The sequence below is a fragment of the Mytilus californianus genome, unplaced genomic scaffold (genome assembly GCF_021869535.1).
Source record: "Mytilus californianus isolate M0D057914Y unplaced genomic scaffold, xbMytCali1.0.p SCAF_3, whole genome shotgun sequence".
Classification (NCBI taxonomy): Eukaryota; Metazoa; Mollusca; class Bivalvia; order Mytilida; family Mytilidae; genus Mytilus; species Mytilus californianus.
In genome coordinates this window covers 44,499,671-44,517,897 of record NW_026262679.1, presented here as the reverse complement: position 1 = coordinate 44,517,897, position 18,227 = coordinate 44,499,671, and the positions used below count along the sequence as shown (strand labels likewise).

The following is an 18,227-nucleotide window of genomic DNA, read 5'->3' as shown; positions in this document are numbered from 1 at the left end:
ATCATAAATGCATGCATAGGTGGTAAAGGAACACAACGAGGTATAATATGGCCAATAGGAATCTAGTCTGTAAAATTTAGGTCACCGTTTTGTCAAAAATCCGTAAAAACGGACATTTAGGCAGACCTGACTTGACAATAATAATTCCCCAGCAAGACACTTAAGTCCAATATACTCCCAGTTAGCATGAATGGACTGCTGTAACTATAGGGTAATACTTGAATGACAAAGAAAAACAGTCTGGTCAATGTTCACCTCTCAAGGTCGTTTTAAAATCGGAAAATAGACGGAAAATTAACATTTTTCAGTGGGGGTGGGTTCAAACCCACGAGAAAATATTCCACCTCCCACCCCACCCCCCACCCATGCCATCCGCCCCCAAATCTCAATACATAGTTTAATAGATGAGCATCAGTTACAGCATCAAGAGTCTGCTAATTTGCATATAATTTGCATATGATTGCAAATTTTCGGAAATGCCTGATTTTCCAGAAATCTCTTGGGGGCGAATGAGTTAAACTAAAAATATTTTTTTCCCGATTTTCAAACTCTAAAGAGTGTTTTGGTCAGTTTTACACCCCAAAACGACCCTCAAACCCAACAGAAGTCAAATTTAAAAATTTTGATCAAATCGTTTAACCCTTTAGCCCCCAATCCCGCCTGTAGGCGTGATGGCGACAACCATTCTTTGATGGCCCGTATGACCCTCCATACCTTTTTTGAACTGCCCCAGCTGAACTGTCATGATAGCAGGGACTTCAACCAAGCAGTTCATGGTCCATAAACTCTTCTCAGATGTCTGTTCATGAAAATATGGCACTTTGAAAGCCGTTTAAGAGTTCAAAATCGGAAAAACGTGAAAAGTAGCCAAAATCAGGTGGGGGTGGGCATCTTTTGATGGCCACTACGTAACTCGTAGTGACTGTAGGTATAAACTATTATCATAAATGCATGCATAGGTGGTAAAGGAACACAACGAGGTATAATATGGCCAATAGGAATCTAGTCTGTAAAATTTAGGTCACCGTTTTGTCAAAAATCCGTAAAAACGGACATTTAGGCAGACCTGACTTGACAATAATAATTCCCCAGCAAGACACTTAAGTCCAATATACTCCCAGTTAGCATGAATGGACTGCTGTAACTATAGGGTAATACTTGAATGACAAAGAAAAACAGTCTGGTCAATGTTCACCTCTCAAGGTCGTTTTAAAATCGGAAAATAGACGGAAAATTAACATTTTTCAGTGGGGGTGGGTTCAAACCCACGAGAAAATAATAATTCCCCAGCAAGACACTTAAGTCCAATATACTCCCAGTTAGCATGAATGGACTGCTGTAACTATAGGGTAATAGGGAAAATTAACATTTTTCAGTGGGGGTGGGTTCAAACCCACTTGACAATAATAATTCCCCAGCAAGACACTTTTGTCCAATAATTAACATTTTTCAGTGGGGGTGGGTTCAAACCCACTTGACAATAATAATTCCCCAGCAAGACACTTAAGTCCAATATACTCCCAGTTAGCATGAATGGACTGCTGTAACTATAGGGTAATACTTGAATGACAAAGAAAAACAGTCTGGTCAATGTTCACCTCTCAAGGTCGTTTTAAAATCGGAAAATAGACGGAAAATTAACATTTTTCAGTGGGGGTGGGTTCAAACCCACGAGAAAATATTCCACCTCCCACCCCACCCCCCACCCATGCCATCCGCCCCCAAATCTCAATACATAGTTTAATAGATGAGCATCAGTTACAGCATCAAGAGTCTGCTAATTTGCATATAATTTGCATATGATTGCAAATTTTCGGAAATGCCTGATTTTCCAGAAATCTCTTGGGGGCGAATGAGTTAAACTAAAAATATTTTTTTCCCGATTTTCAAACTCTAAAGAGTGTTTTGGTCAGTTTTACACCCCAAAACGACCCTCAAACCCAACAGAAGTCAAATTTAAAAATTTTGATCAAATCGTTTAACCCTTTAGCCCCCAATCCCGCCTGTAGGCGTGATGGCGACAACCATTCTTTGATGGCCCGTATGACCCTCCATACCTTTTTTGAACTGCCCCAGCTGAACTGTCATGATAGCAGGGACTTCAACCAAGCAGTTCATGGTCCATAAACTCTTCTCAGATGTCTGTTCATGAAAATATGGCACTTTGAAAGCCGTTTAAGAGTTCAAAATCGGAAAAACGTGAAAAGTAGCCAAAATCAGGTGGGGGTGGGCATCTTTTGATGGCCACTACGTAACTCGTAGTGACTGTAGGTATAAACTATTATCATAAATGCATGCATAGGTGGTAAAGGAACACAACGAGGTATAATATGGCCAATAGGAATCTAGTCTGTAAAATTTAGGTCACCGTTTTGTCAAAAATCCGTAAAAACGGACATTTAGGCAGACCTGACTTGACAATAATAATTCCCCAGCAAGACACTTAAGTCCAATATACTCCCAGTTAGCATGAATGGACTGCTGTAACTATAGGGTAATACTTGAATGACAAAGAAAAACAGTCTGGTCAATGTTCACCTCTCAAGGTCGTTTTAAAATCGGAAAATAGACGGAAAATTAACATTTTTCAGTGGGGGTGGGTTCAAACCCACGAGAAAATATTCCACCTCCCACCCCACCCCCCACCCATGCCATCCGCCCCCAAATCTCAATACATAGTTTAATAGATGAGCATCAGTTACAGCATCAAGAGTCTGCTAATTTGCATATAATTTGCATATGATTGCAAATTTTCGGAAATGCCTGATTTTCCAGAAATCTCTTGGGGGCGAATGAGTTAAACTAAAAATATTTTTTTCCCGATTTTCAAACTCTAAAGAGTGTTTTGGTCAGTTTTACACCCCAAAACGACCCTCAAACCCAACAGAAGTCAAATTTAAAAATTTTGATCAAATCGTTTAACCCTTTAGCCCCCAATCCCGCCTGTAGGCGTGATGGCGACAACCATTCTTTGATGGCCCGTATGACCCTCCATACCTTTTTTGAACTGCCCCAGCTGAACTGTCATGATAGCAGGGACTTCAACCAAGCAGTTCATGGTCCATAAACTCTTCTCAGATGTCTGTTCATGAAAATATGGCACTTTGAAAGCCGTTTAAGAGTTCAAAATCGGAAAAACGTGAAAAGTAGCCAAAATCAGGTGGGGGTGGGCATCTTTTGATGGCCACTACGTAACTCGTAGTGACTGTAGGTATAAACTATTATCATAAATGCATGCATAGGTGGTAAAGGAACACAACGAGGTATAATATGGCCAATAGGAATCTAGTCTGTAAAATTTAGGTCACCGTTTTGTCAAAAATCCGTAAAAACGGACATTTAGGCAGACCTGACTTGACAATAATAATTCCCCAGCAAGACACTTAAGTCCAATATACTCCCAGTTAGCATGAATGGACTGCTGTAACTATAGGGTAATACTTGAATGACAAAGAAAAACAGTCTGGTCAATGTTCACCTCTCAAGGTCGTTTTAAAATCGGAAAATAGACGGAAAATTAACATTTTTCAGTGGGGGTGGGTTCAAACCCACGAGAAAATATTCCACCTCCCACCCCACCCCCCACCCATGCCATCCGCCCCCAAATCTCAATACATAGTTTAATAGATGAGCATCAGTTACAGCATCAAGAGTCTGCTAATTTGCATATAATTTGCATATGATTGCAAATTTTCGGAAATGCCTGATTTTCCAGAAATCTCTTGGGGGCGAATGAGTTAAACTAAAAATATTTTTTTCCCGATTTTCAAACTCTAAAGAGTGTTTTGGTCAGTTTTACACCCCAAAACGACCCTCAAACCCAACAGAAGTCAAATTTAAAAATTTTGATCAAATCGTTTAACCCTTTAGCCCCCAATCCCGCCTGTAGGCGTGATGGCGACAACCATTCTTTGATGGCCCGTATGACCCTCCATACCTTTTTTGAACTGCCCCAGCTGAACTGTCATGATAGCAGGGACTTCAACCAAGCAGTTCATGGTCCATAAACTCTTCTCAGATGTCTGTTCATGAAAATATGGCACTTTGAAAGCCGTTTAAGAGTTCAAAATCGGAAAAACGTGAAAAGTAGCCAAAATCAGGTGGGGGTGGGCATCTTTTGATGGCCACTACGTAACTCGTAGTGACTGTAGGTATAAACTATTATCATAAATGCATGCATAGGTGGTAAAGGAACACAACGAGGTATAATATGGCCAATAGGAATCTAGTCTGTAAAATTTAGGTCACCGTTTTGTCAAAAATCCGTAAAAACGGACATTTAGGCAGACCTGACTTGACAATAATAATTCCCCAGCAAGACACTTAAGTCCAATATACTCCCAGTTAGCATGAATGGACTGCTGTAACTATAGGGTAATACTTGAATGACAAAGAAAAACAGTCTGGTCAATGTTCACCTCTCAAGGTCGTTTTAAAATCGGAAAATAGACGGAAAATTAACATTTTTCAGTGGGGGTGGGTTCAAACCCACGAGAAAATATTCCACCTCCCACCCCACCCCCCACCCATGCCATCCGCCCCCAAATCTCAATACATAGTTTAATAGATGAGCATCAGTTACAGCATCAAGAGTCTGCTAATTTGCATATAATTTGCATATGATTGCAAATTTTCGGAAATGCCTGATTTTCCAGAAATCTCTTGGGGGCGAATGAGTTAAGAACCATCAAAAGAGAACAAAACCATCCGATTTTGTAATTGAATATTCCAAAATCATTATCTTATACATATACATGCACTTGCACAAGGTCAATTTCTATCTCTAGCAGTTTAAAGTTTATATAGTGAAGATGATAATGTATAACAGGTTTTAATAAATGAAACATAGCATTATTTTGTTAGTCTTCTTAGAGACAGATTGATCTGTAAAACAAGTAGTTATTTTTTTATTTTTTTTTATTTTTAGGTTGTTATAATGATGATGTTTTCATGGTGTTGGGAGTAAGACTTGGATGTCTGATATTTTTAACATGTTGGTAGGTAATCAAGCATCTTTTTAGTAATATAATATTTGAAATCAATTTCATAAGGTTCTTTAGTACCAAAGAAATAATTTTACACTGATGAGATACCGGTTGAATTTTTTTGGTTAATATAAAACTCAGTTTATAATTCAGAATACCAAATATTTTTTCCATGATTTTTTGTTATCCTAGAGCAATTTTAAATTTAGTACATGTGTAATAATTTTTTTTAGGAAAGTTTAGTATAACTGACTACTTTTATATTCCAGGTTAGCATTAGGTTTCCATTGGGTTACTTGCTGGGATAAAGCTGTTATAAGGTGAGAACTTATTCATCAACATACAACTTTAATGTGTTTATGTTATAGTGTGATGAATGTCACTAAATAGATTTCAATATATATATTTTTTTTTGATTTACAATTTAAAAAAATCAGTATTCAATCTTTTCATTTTAAAATAATGTACCCTTTAAAGCAGATACTAGATCTGAAGAGGATATATGAAGGGGAGATAACAATAAAATCGAATATTTTTGAAACTATATATTTTTGAGTAATCAATATAGGTAATAAACAAATTGTTTAACATACACTGATGTCTGTTTATCAGTGTATGTTAATCTTTATTCCCGTTAGGTTATTTTAAAATAAAGAACCAACAATTGAAATTTTAACTTTGTTTCTTTTTCAGTCGAAAGAGTTGCTGTTGCTGCCTTCCTTGTATGGTAAAATCCTCAGACTACAATCCTGCAAACCATTTGATGAACTGTTGTTATCTTTTGTAAAAAAATCAGCAGATATTTGTCTTATAAGCAGAATGAATTATAAATGCAATTAATTTTTAATGCTTTATTATTCAAATTATAAATATTTATTTCATTATTTTTTCTTGCATTCAATTATTGTTTTGTGATTGAAGAAATATAAAAAAAAACTGAAATTATTGTTATTTGAGAGGTCCCAAAGGTATGATGTATGGTTTCACAAGATACCCAAAAGACTTGCTTCAGTTTACATATATTTTTTAAGTTATGTACACTGGTTAAGAATTAAGTCCTTTGTGAAATGTTTTTTTCTGGTTAGAAACCTATTAAGTAGGACTTTGATGGCCAAACACTAAAAGGGAATAAAACAAATCCCCTATTAAACAATTTAAGTACTGAGTTTTTGGTGCAATATGAACTAAAAATAAAAATGTTTAGTTAGATGGTTTGTTTTGACTCTGCATTCTTTACATTCATACAAATTAATGGCTGTCAGTTTTACTTATTGGTTTTGTTTATATATTATAAATGCATTATTCAGCATCTGAGACCACTCAAGTGAAAATAATTACATAGTTTTTGCAGTTTGTCATATTTTCTCATTTTTGTGTGATTGATTTCTATATTTTTTCTCATTTATGATTATTTATATTTTAATGTTTGATTTTTGAGGCTTGTACTCAGCTTCTAAACAATTACCTCCCCCCTCCACATGTATAACCAGGATCCTGTAAAAGAAGTTTTGATTTTGAAGGATGGATGGATAATTAAAAATGCAAGATTTTTTTAATGTGCTAGTTCATAAGGTAAAAGTCTGCACAAGACATCTAACCCTACCTGAACACATTATTCTGACTTCCAGCTGACCAGTCTTTGCTCCTACTAATTGCTGAATGCTTAGCTGGGGAGCATCAAATACTATTTTTCAATTCTTTGATATGACCCAGGGCAGGACCAAATCCCATGCCCATCTGCACTCATGTTGAGCATAAAAAGGTTAATAAAGAAGATTTGTCTGTCTGTTTGTCCATCATCATCTCTCATCCACAGCTTATAAACTATTGGAAGGTTTTCATTTAAACTTTCAGATTATCTTCTGTATCTAATGGCTGTGTGTATTTTATTTTATTATAATGAAATGTTGGGGTTCTCAATTGTAATGAATGGACCTCCTAAGTATTTGAAAAAAGGGAAAGAAGCTTCTCATACCACCATTTTATCATGTGAAGGATAGGTTGGTTCAATATATTTTTTTTAATCATGTTTTTAGTAGTTGGATCTCATTATGACAAAATTTTAATGACTTAAATTCAAAATAAATTTGGGGTTCACACATATATATTACCACTGTAGCTTTAATGTAAATTTTATAAGGCTTTGCTATAACAAGATTTGTGTTTTAGCTGGTTTTATCTGATTTTAGTGGTTTTTATGTGATTTTATTTGTTTTTACTGTCAAATCTTGTTATACCAAGCCTTAGTATGATTGAGTTTATATATTTTGATTATACATGCAATTCAAAATATAAATTTACATAATGAGATCAGACATTTATTATGCTTTTAACTCTTCTTAGTGGATAAAATAGAAAAATGAATGAACATAAATATTGAAGTGGTCGTTGAAGATTGACCAAATTACAAGATTTATAAATGCAGAATCTTGCTGTAACTAAATCTATGTTCTTATCAGCTGAACCAACCTATCCTTCAATATGAGTGATAAAATTTTATAAATGGAAAAGTCCATTCTTGGATTGGGGAACCTTTGGATGTGAAAAAAATATACACAATGCCAACAGATATTGAAGATTATTTGAAAGTTTAAGCAAAAACAATTGAATCCTTTAACTGTGATAAGAAGTTGTAGACGGATGATCAAACAGATGATATACTTGCTTACTATGGCACATTTCCTAAAGGATATGGACTATGGGTATGGGTTTTGCTCATGGTTGAAGGCTGTAGGTGACTGATAGTTGTTAAATTCTATGTCATTTGGTCTCTGGTGGAGAGTTGTCTCGTTGGCAACCATATCTCCTCTTTTTTTATTTTATATGAAATAATTACTTATTACTTCCTAGGCAAAAAGTTCTGGTTTCAAGAAAATAATAAAAAAAAAATACTTATATCATACATGTATTGTTAAATAACTATCCTACTTTGATATAAAGAATTGACTTTGGTTAGAAATTGGGAGGAATTATAAAGAAACTTTATATACAATATAAGAGCTTATAAATGTTTAATGAAATGCAGTTAACTATTTCCTTGGTGATCTAATAATTTTTGCACAGATCACGATATTAGTTTATTTAAATAACCCAGTAAATAAATTGAGTACACCTCATAAATGAATTCATGTATTTTTATGCATTTTTTATCTTAGTATTTACCATTGTATTCCTTGTTATATTTGTAAATGCCTTTTCGTATGTGACAAACTGAGGATTCATATATTTTATGGAATTATATAAATTTATTTTAAGTTTGGTATTTAAAAGTATTGGAAAGCACCAAGTTTAATATTGAGCAAAAAAAATATTCCTTTAAGACCTAAATATTAAAATTTAAGACATGTATCTCAGAACAGAATTGATTTTCTAAATTCTATTTAAACAGCTAGTCTGGGAAATGGTATCAAGAAACTAAAAAGAATCATCAGCTCTGTCAGTTATTTTGTATAATTGTAATATTTAACCAATGATACCTTACCCATGATGCAGATCCTTTTCCTCCTTTTACTTATAAAGGGACTAAAAACTTATTGTTATTACAATTTCTTTGGTATTTGTACACACTTGATGGAGTTGAATGGGTCTGGTTTCATTTGGGTATTTTATATTATGATGCATGATAATGATATAAATAAAATAAATAGGTAAATAAAAATTTAATTGAGAAAACCTATCTTATATTTTATTTGAGTCTGAATGACAAATAAAGGGGGAAGAGGTTTCTGTGGTCAAGGGTATCACACAGCTGATTTATTGAATGGTATGGACGAAGTTGAAAAAGCGAGACTTGGGCATGCTTTTTCCATAAGCAGCAGCTTCAACAATGTATTTGATTGTGATAAGTTTAAGTTAAAGAAAACAACTAGTGGTAGGTCAGTGATATTTGGTATGCAGTTATATAAGCATTGAAACATCTTATTTCTAAGGAGATTATTTTGCTTCTCTCCCTCGGTCATAGTCGACTTAAAACTTTTAATTAGTTTACATGTACAAAAAATGTATAAGTTTGTGATTAGGTCAATTGAAAGGGAACTATAAGTGGTATGTCAATGATATTTGGTATACAGATGTATAAGCATTGACAAATCTCAGTTCCATAGAGATTGTTCAGCTCCAGCCTCAGTCATGGTTTATTGACTGAATGTTTTGCATTATTTACATGTGATTTGTGATTAGATCAGTTTAAGATGAGTGACTAATATCTGATATTTGGTATGCAGTTGTATTGGCATTTGCAAGTCTCATTTTCATAGAGATTATTTGGTCCCACTTCCTTATCATGGTTCATGGACTTTGAAACTTTCACAGTTTAACAAGAACCAATTGACTTGGTGTTGGGTATGCAGTTTTATAAGCATTTCCATGGTGTTTTTATTTTGCCCTGAACCGTCAGTCATGGTTCATTGCATAGATAACAAGTTTAAATATTGCAATTTAATTTCAACATTTGCATCATACCACCAAAAAACGCAAGACATATCTCTGTGTCAACAGTTTATATTTCCATCTCTTGGTATCTTTCAACGATCGTGTTTTGAGTTTTAAATGTCACAGAAACTTCTTTGCTAGTTCAAACAAGACTTGAAACAAATGGTACTTAAGAATTACATGACAGAAACGTTCATTGGACTTGCTGATTACCTGATTGGCTGTCAAGTCTTTAAATAGATCTAGAATTCTAAAATGATCTAGTTTATATAAAGGCTCATCAGATACAAAACACAGGGATACAGATCTAGCAGTGGATGCTCCTGATATGAAACTTCATAATCCAGACTGAAGAAGAATGAGTTAATCCATATCTTGTATGCAGTTGCCTTATGGTCTGGTTTAATCTGGCATATGAAAATTATCTTGATTCCATTTTTAAGGGTATGTGTACATTATTTGTTATCAAATTAATTTGGCAGTTTTTATGTGTAATAAGGACAATTAATTCTCTTATGGTTATTGTCTGTGATCTATTTCTCACATGAAGAAATATATTTTGTATCACATTGCATGGATTGGGATAAGAAAAAGGTTTACGAAAAATTTAATTTGAGTGGCTTATCCTGCACCATTTGGTCATCATTTAGGTTCCATGATTTGGTCTGTTCTCGGTCAGATTCTCTAGGTCAACAATGTATGGTGTACAGAATGATTGTAATGTGAATATGATCGTCTGATGAGATACATCTGACCTTGGCCTTTTTTTTGAAGTGTGGTCAACATTAAGTTTTTATAGACTGCAAAACTTTTGCCATTTTATAATGGAGTGGATATGTCGTCATTGTGGTCTGTAGACATATGTTTTCCAGACAATAACTTGAGTATAAGTGTATAGATCTCAAAGAAATAAAACCACAAGGTCCCATACCACAAAAGGAAGGTATTAATTGAATTTGGGGTTATTGCCCTAACAGTTTAGGAATAAAGGTTAATAAAAAAAGATTTTCCGGGGTTTCCAGACCATAACGAGAATAAATCCATGGATTTCTCTGAAATTATTATACAAGATTTCAAACCAAAAAGGGAAAGTTGGAATTGATTTTAGTGATTATGGCCCAAACTGTTTATGAATTAGGAACCAAACAAACACCAATACTTTGTTTACATTATTTTGTTTCTTGACCAACTTCAATTTCGATGAGAATCATGTATTCTTTTGGTTCTTTAATATGCTGAATCTGTTACCATGTTTGTGTATTTCTGTTTTCAAATTGGTTCACATTCAGGTCCAAAGGGTCCAAAATTAATCTAAGTTTGATTTAAACCCAAAATTGAATTCTTTGGGGTTTTTTTTATATAATCAAACTGTGTATTTAGATATTGGGCCCATTATCAAATTGGTTCACATTGAGATCCAAATGGTCCAAAATTAAACTTTGTTTGATTTAAACCAAAATTTTAATTCTTGTGGTTCTTTGAAATGCTGAATCTACTGGTAACTGTGATCTGTATTTAGATTTTGGATTTTTAGCCCTGTTAACAAACTAGTTCAAATTGAGGTCAAAAGGGTCCAAAATCAAAAAATTAAAAATTGAATTTTTTGAGTTCTTTGAAATGCTGATTCTAACTTATTTTAGATTTTGGATATTAGGGTATAGGTAAATGTATTTTTGAATTCTTAGACCACATTCATTTGGAGTCCGAAACCTATGCTGTGTCAAATATTTTATCAAAATCCAAATTAAGAGCTGTATCAAGCTTGAATATTGTGTTCATACTTGCCCCAATTGTTCATGGATCAACCTCTGTGGTTGTAACAAACTGTGCCCTGCAGCTAGTGCATTTTATTATGATTAGGTCAGAACTATAGTGAGTGCATAAAATGATTGTAAGGTGTAGTATGGTTTATATTTGCATCTGACAGGGTTTATCTGAAATTGACCTTATATTCATGGGTCAATGATAACGTAAATGTTATGTTATACCTAGATTAAAACCTGCATTTTTGGTCTTTCAACATAGAATTCAATTTTCATCAGTTTTCAGCCTGTCTGTTTAGTACAGAAAACTAACGGCTTTTACGAAATAAAATATCATGACAGACAGGAACCAACGACAACCACTGAACTACGGCTCATGACTTAGACAATGTACCGGAGTAAAACATTAAACATGTATGTGAGAACCCTTTAACCCATGAACCTTTGACAGTGGTATAACGGCACAACATAAGAACAAACTAGATAACGCTGTGTATCACACACTATAATCAGCATCCACTTCACAAGGTTTTTTTTCTGGGTATGAATTAAGTTTTATGATAAACTTGATGAAATTTGGATACTACGGAATCATATTTGGGACAAACTAGAATTAAAATTGGCATTGAACTTTTGTTTCAAATTCGAAATTTTGACAAATCAAATCTTATTGAAACATCGAATTTTCAACTTTTCAAATCTCGAAATTTTGACTTTAATTGGAAATTTTAGCTATAAGAAATTTTGAAATTTCGGCTTTCAGAAAGTTGAAAGTTTTGACTTTTTGAAAAGTCGAAATTTCAGCTTTATAAAGTCAAAATTTAGACTTTAAACTCAAAATAAACTCAAAATTTCAAGTTTTAGAATCTGGAAATTTCAACTTCTCAGTATTTATATGTTTATATGTTCTAAAACTAGAAAACTGAGGAGCTCATGAGTCGTCCTGAATATGCATGGCATATTTTGCCACTTGATTTACCATTGTTTCAACAAGGCAAAGTCGTTGACCTGCTTTTGGGATACCGAACAGGACTTTTAACCCAATCATAAAACATAGGATGCAAAATGTCCTTAGATGTGACGACCCTATGACAGAGTCGTGGACACTAAAACATGGAATATGGGAAAATAACATTTTTTTTCTGTCAACACGCATGCTCCTTCCGAATTAAACTCTTCAATCTTAAATGTTAATCCATATCATTATTAAAGAGAACAAAACTATTTCTGAATATAAATTGACAAAATGTTTGGATGACGCTTTATTTATTTATTTGCGTCCATGTCATCTCCTTCTAAAATTGTAATAGCTGTGTTTGAATACTTATATTAAAGTTGTAATACTTTTTAAAAAAGTCGATATTTCAAGATTTCAAAAGTCAAAATTTCAGATTACAGTCAAAATTTCGAGATTTGAAAAGTCAAAAATTTGAGTTAAAGTCGACATTTTTAGATTTGACATGTCAAAAGTTCGACTTCGAAACAAATGTGCCCATTTTATTTTTTTACTATGTCCCTATATTTTTCTTATTGTTGATGGACGAACAGTTGTCTATAATTGCTTACACCCAATTCATTTGAACTTTGGTGGAATAGTTGTCTTATTGGCAATCATATATTACCACATAACACCTCCTTATTCTTTATATTGCTATAAAGAAATATCGTGTCACTGTACTACTAGTTTAACCTAAACACGTTTCAAATTTTTGACAGAAGAAACAAGGTAACTGTATGCATGGGACTAATAGTTTGTATGTTTGCTTAGTCCAGACTCCAGGTTACGGAAATCGTATTACAGATATTTGAAATGTAAAAAATGGAAGGGTTGAAATTCCGTGTCCTATTTGACTAACAAAAAAATACCTACAAATCGCTTATGTTGGCCCAAGTAAATAAATCGATCGAGAATTTAGTCAGTGGTAAACATGAATGTGACACTATGTTTTGATTTTTTCATGAACTTAAATATTGATATGAATAGATCTTTTCAAAGCTCTGATAGGGGCAATGCAGAATATTTAACCACGTGGCTATCACCAGAAGAGTAAAAAATTTACATTCAGAGTGGTACACTGAATAAATTCCACAACGGCTTGCCATACGAAAGAGTTGCTTAGTCTATATGTTTGCCAAATATTGGTCAATGCTAATTTGTTTTGTTCATAATACGCTTCCGTAGGATTGAGTCCATTCACATGGATCAAATTATAATTTGAAATTATTTTGGCAAATTTAATGCACGATTTTAAAAGAAAATTTAATTCAAAATTCAATATTTAATGGTTTATAATCATTAAATAGTTCGAACTTTCCTTAATTACTTGTCTGGGTCGATATAAGATGGTCCGAGTTGACTTAACATAGTCGGTCCAAAATTTCTCCGGACCGACTTGTCCAATAATCATCATTTATAAGCGTTTGACAGATAAATGATTGGTTTGCCTTATATTAAACGCTAAGGTAACATTGATGTTGATTTTTTAATATTAAAAAATCAGCGTATTATTTAATATTAAAAATTCATTTATTAATATTAAAAAATCAGACTGAATATTTAATATTAAAAAATGATTTTTTAATATTAATAAATGATTTTTTAATATTAAATATTCATTTATTAATATTAAAAAATGACAGTATTTTTTAATATTAAAAATTCGATTTATTAATATTAAAAAATCATTTTTTAATATTAAAAAATGATTTTTTAATATTAATAAATAGGGAATAAATTCCACAACGGCTTGCCATAGTACAAAGCAGGGTTAATATTCATATAAGATTCACATGTTCTCATTCTTAACAGAGACATATATACACAGAGATTGGCAACTCCGTGAAGTCCCGTTAAAAAACGCGGCCCGGAATGAGATTCTCGTCGATAATTATTCTACAACATGTAGACAAGTCAGGGATGAATAACCTCGATAGCTAATCAAGAAAAGTAATAGGAAAACTTATTTCAGATCAAATAAATTCTTTTTCTAAAAAACTACTTGAAATAGTTGTATTTTTTTTAATGTATTTGATTGAGAAAATATTTTTTTTCTTTTTTTCGGTATTTCTTTTAATTTAAAAAGTAAAATCTGGTAATGATCATGTCATTACAAGAAACATTTCTTTGCTAAAGTTTGCTTCTAAATTACACAGTGAAATTATGTGAGACCGATTTTCCGGTCATTATTTCCTTAGGGTTGTGACTGTGGATTCACAGGTGTGCGATTACGCAATTTATTGCCCTCCGATCACCTGAATTTTGCCGGAGGTGAAGTTCTAAGTGGATTATTACTTGGTAATTGTTTTTACAACTAAACAAATTCTGACATTATTTTAACCATGACCAGAACTTTATTTTAACAGAAACACTGGGCTATACTATGAATAGGGTAAACGGACAGAAAGTCACAGGACATAAAGTCACAAATTGGATAGGACAAAAAGTCACAAATAATTTATTGACAATTGTTTGAATATATAAGAGAAAGATCTTCAAATAATATCTTTTTTTACATTTATTCATTTTTAAGTTCAGGCTGAGACTACTATATAGTGTTATAGTAGTCTCAGGTTCAGGAAATTGTTCATAAGCCTTGATAAATGAAAAATTATTAAATTTTAATCATGCAAATAATATATTTCTTGGCACCATGAAGCCATTTAAGTGCCAAACCACTTTGACATTTTGTTATCATAACAATTATTTGATCATCATTGATATTTATTGAATAAATTTTAATTACAAAGTTGCTTCATATATTATAGTTCAATAAAAAATCAAAAAATTATTTTTAAAATTAGTGTTTTCTTGTTCAGAGAAAAATAATCTCAAAACTGAATTGTGACTTTTCGTCCGTGACTTTTTGTCCTGTGACTTACTGTCCTACATTCTATTATAGTATTCAATCAGGAACAAAAATAGTCATTTAACATGTCAAAAAAAGAAATCAGAAAGCAACTTTTTTATATAAAAAAAATATGTAGCCAGTAGAATTTTGTCTCGTGGAAAACGGATTTAAATGATTAATTTTTGATTGACCTACAATTACATTATTTGTGGAACCTTTGCATGAATTTCCTAAATGAACGTACATTATGTACAGTGTTGTCGAAATCACTATTTTTGCTGTCATGAAATATTGAATATGAATCTGTCATTATTTGTAGTTTTTTATAGACTTAATATCACAGACCCTGATTAAAAACAACGTGTATCATAAGTACAGTAAAATGCTCTGCTGAACTGTAGAATTTTAATGTTCTGTTTCATAGACCACAGAAGTACTGCAACATCCTTATCTTTACTCTTTCCTATCGGGTAGTGAAACTCGAGTTTGAAATTAGAAAGATTTAAAATTGAAGACAAGTTTTATCTGATCTTTTGTGGGTTTATGTTTCGGTGCAGTGCTATGTGGGCTGTTATTTTTGTCGTTGGGTTGTTGTCTCATTGACATATACCTCACATTTCTGAATAGTCATAGCAGCTGTGCCTTTTCAATTTATTGCAGAAAATATTTGCATTAACATTTTTCAAAATAGGCCAGGTGAAACAGTGATCACAGAATGAGGACATGTAAAACTGAAACAACACAACACAACAGATAAATATAAACAAGCACCATTGCTAAAGGACTGAAACAAACATAGATGATGACTAATATGAGCGACTAGTAGTGTACAAGTAGAGTGAACATTTCTTGCTTCTTATTCTACACATTTTGTCATTTCATGTAAACAATTAAATATGTTATTTTCCGAGGAGAGCAAGGAATTTGTGAAACGAAATATTTTGCCTTTAGTACTGTCAAGTTATATATTCACAGGAGTGTTGTTGAATAAATGAACATTTTCCCTTTTTTTACATTATGCTACCTTTATGCTACAAAGGTAGCATTTCCATTCTCATGATATACAAAGATATTATAGAGTGGCCTTCCAATGATAGTCATACATGTAAATCATTGTCTCATTGGCAATCATACTACATCATCATATTGTTATACATGTGTGAAAAAATTATGTACATGTATACTTTGTAAACGTAAAGAAGACAAATGAAGTTGAACACAAGATATTTATTTGCATTTTTATCCGTATAGTCTCTGCACAACTGCCACTTCTGTTTCAAATTCAATAGATTGAATGCAGAGTCTTGTATTTATTCTTAGTTCAATGATGTCACCATCACTTGCACAAAAATCGCATACACATGTACATCAAGTTTGGCATATGAACTACAAAAATGTGGTGTTTTCACAGTCAGGATAAGCACATGTCATTTTTTCTCTCTTACAAAACAATTTTTTAGTATCACATTGATAGTAGTACATGTAATCGGTCCACTACATGACTGTGCAGTAACATTTGAAAAAAGTCATCACTAATAGTTGTTCCTGTCTGCCAGGGAATCTTTTTTTCAATCAGAAAGGCTAGGGAGTCCTACATTCAGCACATGTATGATATTACATCTCTTGTATGCTGCACTGTTAGGTAAATTTGATCAACATCTTTGTTCTTTTATAATATGCAGGATCCTGTTAAAAAAAAATGCTGTCAGATACTGAATGTAAATATACATGTATATAAACTTGTAAATGTCATCAAAGTGGTGGAAATAATGAAAAAACAATTTATATACACAAAACCGGTATGTCTTGGGAAAGTAATTCCTGTGATCAATGGTGATGGGTACATTTGTTCTTTAAAGATGGACAATTTTATAAACTATAGCCATGGACAGGTGCCTGTCTTTATATTGAAGAGAATGAAAATGGCCGACAGCTTGAATGGTCATTTTTAATTGTAAATTGCATCAAAGCTGGTGAAAATATGGGAAAAACAACTGTTATACACAAATCCAGTATGTCATATGAAAGTAATTCATGTGCTGGGAATAATTATTCTCTAAAGATGGAAAAGTTTATTGACTGTAGACATGGACAGGGGCCTGTCTTTATATTGAAGAGAATGAAAATGGCCGACAGCTTGAATGGTCATTTTTAATTGTAAATTGCATCAAAGCTGGTGAAAATATGGAAAAAACAACTGTTATACACAAATCCAGTATGTCATAAGAAAGTAATTCATGTGCTGGGAATAATTATTCTCTAAAGATGGAAAAGTTTATTGACTGTAGACATGGGCAGGGGCCTGTCTTTATATTGAAGAGAATGAAAATGGCCGACAGCTTGAATGGTCATTTTTAATTGTAAATTGCATCAAAGCGGGTGAAAATATGTAAAAAACAACTGTTAAACACAAATCCAGTATGTCCTAAGAAAGTATTTCATGTGCTGGGAATAATTATTCTCTAAAGATGGAAAAGTTTATTGACTGTAGACATGGACAGGGGCTTGTCTTTATATTTTAAAAATTGAACGTGGCCGACAGCGAGAATACTGAATTTTAATTGTAAATTGCATCAAAGTGGGTGATTTTATGAAAAATTCAACATATTTACACAAAACCAGTATGTCTTGGGAAAAGTGATTCATCTCATAAATGGTTTTATTCCTTTTCGAATGAAAAGATTTTAATAAAAAATACGTGTAAAAAATTTTCATAACGTCCATGTCGGCCAAGCTTTCCCCTTATTATTGACCACAATAAAACGTTAATCGTCACAATATTTTAACTAACAATTACTACAAACTGAATAAAACAAGGTAAATAATTTACGAAATTGAAATATATACTTACATTATGCTGTTTTGAAAAGCTTGATGTAAAATAAAAATCGAAGCGGTGGTGAACTTGTCATGATCAGATGCAAAATGGCGATCTCGTTAAAGTCTCGTGTGATGCGTGTTTTTAATTGGATTTCGCTGACCACTGTTACAGTTGCCAATCTCTGTGTATATATGTCTCTGTTCTTAATATGCATATTAATTTGCAGTTGAACTTAAGCAGCCAATGCCCATCCATTATCAGTTACACGGGCAAGACATTTCCCTGTGAGCATTCCTGATCATTCCTGACCAAGTCTTAAAGCCATTTGGGACAAATTTTTGATAACATTGTTCTTCTTTGATCACCTATTAATATTACA

General features: G+C 32.9%; 2 long non-coding RNA genes across 2 annotated transcripts; one reads left to right on the top strand and one right to left on the bottom strand.

Annotated features, from left to right (window-relative positions):
• Window positions 1-5,268: 5,268 nt before the first annotated feature.
• Window positions 5,269-5,869, top strand: LOC127733566 (uncharacterized). The gene is made up of 2 exons (XR_007997116.1): window positions 5,269-5,305; window positions 5,679-5,869. It is a non-coding gene; the product is annotated as an uncharacterized LOC127733566 (long non-coding RNA).
• Window positions 5,870-16,239: 10,370 nt separating this feature from the next.
• LOC127734654 (uncharacterized) lies at window positions 16,240-18,042 on the bottom strand. Its single transcript, XR_007997689.1, has 2 exons — window positions 17,879-18,042; window positions 16,240-16,713 (listed from the first exon to the last, which is right to left on the bottom strand). It is a non-coding gene; the product is annotated as an uncharacterized LOC127734654 (long non-coding RNA).
• Between the last annotated feature and the right edge of the window lie 185 nt (window positions 18,043-18,227).